The sequence below is a fragment of the Carlito syrichta genome, unplaced genomic scaffold, assembly GCF_000164805.1.
Source record: "Carlito syrichta isolate Samal-C Ts95f unplaced genomic scaffold, Tarsius_syrichta-2.0.1 Scaffold312962, whole genome shotgun sequence".
Classification (NCBI taxonomy): domain Eukaryota; kingdom Metazoa; phylum Chordata; class Mammalia; order Primates; family Tarsiidae; genus Carlito; species Carlito syrichta.
Window position 1 is genome coordinate 543,114 of NW_007257058.1, and position 5,258 is coordinate 548,371.

A 5,258-nucleotide genomic window follows, 5' to 3' on the forward strand; every position below is an offset into this window, starting at 1 on the left:
GAAAGTGCTCAAAAATGAAAGGTGCATGTTAAAAGGATGAAGAAGACACTTGGAAGGGGCTCCCAGTGGCCAAATCTCAGACAATTTAAGCATCAAAGTAGCTGGGCGTGGTGGTTTTTTGCCTGTAATCCCAGCACTTTTGGAGGCCAAAGTGAGGTGACTGCTTGAGCCCAGGAGTTTGAGGCCAGCCTGGGCAATACGGTGAGACCTCATCTCTACAATAAGTAAATAATTAGTTGGGTATGGTGGTATGCACCATAGTCCCAGCTACTTGTAAACCTGAGGTGGAAGGATCTCCTGAGCCCAGCAGGTTGAGGCTGTTGCCGTAGCCATGACCGTTCCACTGCACTCCAGCCCAGGCAACAGAATGAGAGCTGACTCAAAAAAAAAAAAGCATCAAAGTAAATAATAATAGTAACAAATGACAACCTAGTCTATACATATATGAATGGAGGAATAAGTGAATGAATGAGCAGGAAAAGCTCTTCCTTGTAGCACAATGTCAAATTAATGTATTAGGAATGATGGACACAGAAAACATCACGTAATAATCATCAGAGTGGCGAGTCATTCATGTGGGAATCATTAATGAATGCCAAGGCTGATGGGTGAAGATTTTAAAAAGTAGAAGATATTGGCACAGTCCCGGAGTATCTGCAAACAAAATATTTTCAATTACAAAGGGAAATGGTGACTGTATGGTGGAGAAACCTAACAGACACCAGCATGACCTGCTGATCAAGAATCACATCACAGTGGGGGCAGGTAGACACCAAGGGTTCCTTGCTGTGAAACACTGAGAACACAACATTGTTTCTGTGGTATTCCTGCCAAGAATGCGTGACCCAATGAAACACTGGACTGACTCAGGTACTCTTAGTCAAGGTCATAACAAACAACAAAAGACTGAAGAAGTATTCCAGCGTGAAGGAAATGGAAGAAAAAAAAACAGCTATAGACAGCGTGTGGTCCAGGATGGACTTCAGAACAGCAATGTGGGGAAACTGTTGAGACAGTAGCAAAATTTGAATTGAGTCTAAAGACTGTTGTGTGTGTTAATTTTCTGCTAGGGATGGTTGTATTGTGGTTTTGCAGGAAAGAGTTCTTGTTTAGGAGGAAGACACAGCGAGGAAAGTTGGGAAGCATGTGGAAAACTTGATCTCAAATAAAGAACAAAAATAACGGGTACCTATCTCAGGAGGAGGAAGAGAGCATAAATGAAATGTTTGACAGTTGAGGAAATTAGAGCTCTTTGGTTTTTTTTTTTGTTTGTTTTTTGAGACAGGGTCTTACTCTGTTGCCCAACCTGGAGTGCAGTGGTATGATCATAGCTCACTGTAACTTGACCTTTTAGGCTGGAGTGATCCTTCCACCTCAGCCTCCCAAGTAACTGGAACTACAAACGCACACCACTACACCCAGCTAATTTTTAAATTTTAATGTTTGTAGAAATGAGGTCTCACTGTGCTGCTTAGGCTGGGATATTGGAGCTCTTTGTATTCTACTTGCAACTTCGTAAGTTTGAAATTACTTAAAAATAGTTTTTAAAATGGTGATACTAGTGCTCTCAGACTGCCTAACCAAATTGCATTAAAACTAAACGTCAGCCAGGAGTGGTGACTCACACCTATGATCCTAGCACTTTGGGAGGCCGAGAGGATTGCCTGAGCCTGGTTTGAGACCAGCCTGGGCAATTTGGCGAGACCTCATCTTTACAATAAATCCAAAAATTAGCTGGGTGTGGTGGAACGTGACTGTAGTTCCAGCTACTTGGAAGGCTGAGGCGGAAGGATCGCCTGAGCCCAGCAGGTTGAGGCTGAGGTGGCCATGAGTGTGCCACTGCACTCCAGCCTGGGCAACAGAGAGAGACTCCAATTCAAAAATAAAATACGGAAAGAAAAATACCACTGTGTTAATTGTAATAGTAAAATGGTGGCAATAACCCAAATGTCCATCAACTGATGAATGAATAATCAACAGGTGGCACATCCATATGAACTATTACTTGGCCAGATAAAGGGATGAGTTACTGACATGTGCTACAACATGGATCAACTTTGAACACACTGGGATAAATGAAAGAAGCCAGACACAAAAAACAACATGTAGAAACAGAAAATAGGTTCATGGTTGCCAAGGGACGGGAGGAGGGTTTGGGGAATGGAAAGTGACTGTTAATAGTTATGGGGTTTTGGCCGGGATTGGTGGCTCAGCTTGTAATCCCAGCACTTTGGGAGGTCGAGGCAAATAGATTGCCTGAGCCTGTGGGTTTGAGATCAGCCCAGGCAACTTGATGAGACCTCGTCTCTACAATAAAATACAATAAAAACTAGCCGGGCGCGGTAGTAGGGGCTTGTAGTTTCAGCTACTTGGAAGGCTGAGGCAAAAGGATTGCTGGAGCCCAGCAGGTTGACGCTGGGGTGGCCATGAGCATGCCACTGCACTCCAGCCTGGGCAACTGAGTGAGATGCCAACTCAAAAAAAAAGTTATGGAGTTTTTTTCTGGGGTGATGAAAATGTTCTAAAATTGATTGTGGTGATGGTTGCACAACTCAATGAATGTAATGAAAATCATAGAATTGCACACTTTAAAATTATGAATTTTATGGTATGTGAATTTTATGTCAGTAATAGCCACACAAAGATCTCACTGTGGCTTTCAGGACTGAGTAAACATATTTAAATTCTTCTGTATCTCCTATGTCTTGCAGTTCAAAGTGTGGTCCCTGATCAGCAGCATCGGTTCACCTGGGAGCTTTTTAGAAATGTAAAATTAGAGGACCCATCTCAGACCTACTGAGTCAGAATCTGTATTTTTTTTTTTTTTTGAGTTAGAGTCTCACTCTGTTACCCAGGCTGGAGTGCAGTGGCACAATCATGGCTCACTGCAGCCTTGACCTCCTGGACTTAGACGATTCTTCCACCTCACCCTCCAGAGTAGCTGAGACTGCAGGTGCATGCCACCACACCCGGCTAATTTTTTTTATTTTTTGTAGAAATGTGGTCTCACTATGTTACCTAGGCTGGTCTCAAACTTCCAGGCTCAGGCAATCCTCCCACCTCCGCCTCCCAAAGTGCTGGGATTACCGGCATGAGCCACTGCATCCAGCTTACAATGTGCCATTTTTTATTTAATCATATTTACCACCATCTGAAGTTACTTTTTTGTTCCTTTTCTCTTGTCTCTCTTCCCTAAAAAGAGTGTCAGCTTTTGTTGGCCCCATGACCAGGGATCTTGTCTGTCTTGCTCACTGTGCAGTGCCTGGCATCTAATGGGCACATGCATCCTCCAAGTAGAATGGTCTGTGCAGCAGAAGCTGCTGCTGCCAGCCTCGCTTCCTCTGCCACCTCTGAGTTCACCTGTGACAGGTGGTACAGTTTTTCACAGGCCAGCAGCTCCTACCTCGAGTTCCTGGCCTTTTCCCTTTCCATCAGTTTTACATCTCTATTTATGTTTCTGTAGCAATTTCCTGCATGTTCTGTAAACCCAGCGAAACTATGATACCAAATGTAGGATCTAGTTGTTCTGTAGCAGGAGATTCTTCAGGATATCTATTCTGACACACTGGTGATTATTTTTCACCACTGAAACAGCAACCTCATCTGATACTTGCCTGCCCACCTTTGTCCTACCCTGATTCCCATCCCTTCTTCCTTCCCACCTCAACTTAATGGTCTTGACTCTGTTGTCTAGGTCAAAATTCTTGACAAGTGTGCCTCATCCTTTCCTTCCTCACACTTAATAGAGCAGGAATTAGATATTTGTCTTTGTTTTCATTGTTTTGTTTCATTTTGTTTTTGAGTTGGAGTCTCACTCTGTCGCCCAGGCTGGAGTGCAGTGGCACTCTCACAGCCACCACAGTCTCAACTTGCTGGCTCAGGCGATCCTTCCACCTCAGTCTTCTAAGTAGCTGGAACTACAGACATGTGCTTCCACATCCAGCTTATTTATCTATTTATTGTAGAGACAAGGTCTCACCACATTTCCCAGTCTGATCTTGAACATGTGAGCTCAGGCAGTCCTCTCGCCCTGGCCTCCCAAAATGCTGAAATTACAGGCCTGATTCACCGGGCCCAACCTGTTTTCGTATTTTGAATGTCTGACTCCCTCCAAAAACTGTAAGCCCCATAAGTGCAGGGACCTTGTTTGAGACTTGAGACTATCTCCAGCATCCAGCATGTTGCATGGCACACAGTGGGCACTCAATAAATATTTATTAATAAATTAAGGATCCAGAAAGGTAACAGATTTTCATCTCAGGTTCATGTTATCACTAGCACAGATACAAAGTTTTTTGTTGTTGTTGGTTTTTTTTTTGAGTTGACATCTCACTTTATTGCCCAGGTTTGAGCGCAGTGGCACACTCACAGTCATCCCAGCATTGACTTGCTGGGCTCCGGCGATCCTTCCACCTCAGCCTTCCAAGTAGCTGTAACTACAGGCATGAGCTACCACACTCTGCTAATTTTTGATTTATTGTAGAGACGAGGTCTCGCCAAGTTGCCTGGGCTGGTCTTGAACCTGTGGGCTCAGGTAATTCATATGCCTCGGCCTCCCAAAGTGCTGGGATTACCAGCTGAACCACCAAGCCCGGCCAGACACAAAGTGTTTAGTAACTTCCAACTTTTCCTGAAAACCTGGCAGATAGAGAGCTGTGAGATCTTTTTTTTTTTTTGAGTTGGAGTCTCACTCTTATCACCCAGGCTGGAGTGCAGTGTCATGCTCACAGCCACCCCAGCGTCGACCTGCTGGCTTTGGTGATCCTTCCACTTCAGCCTTCCAAATAGTCAGAACTACAGGCGCATGATACCACGCCCAGCTAATTTTTGATTTATTGTAGAGACAAGATCTCACCAAGTTGCTCGGGCTGGTCTCGAACCCTCAGGCTCAGGCAATCCACTTGCCTCGGCCTCCCAAAGTGCTGGGATTATAGGAGCTGTGAGATCTTAAGAGGCACACTGAATATTAAATGATACCAAGTAACATGTTCATGACATTTGCCACAATAAACCTATTGTTGAGGCTCTGACTCAGTCCTGGCTACTGAGTCCAGAATTCCTAGCACCCAATCAGATCTCATCTGATCTGAAATCTGTGGTTGGCTGTCTTCTCTAGAGGCCATGTTGCTGAAGCTATTAGAACCTCCGCCTCCTGCCTGAGAATATACATTTGATTTGCAAGAGAGTTGGTAAAAGCTACTGGCTGTAGCCGGGCTCGGTGGCTCAGCCTGTAATCCCACGCCTTTGGGAGGCTGAGG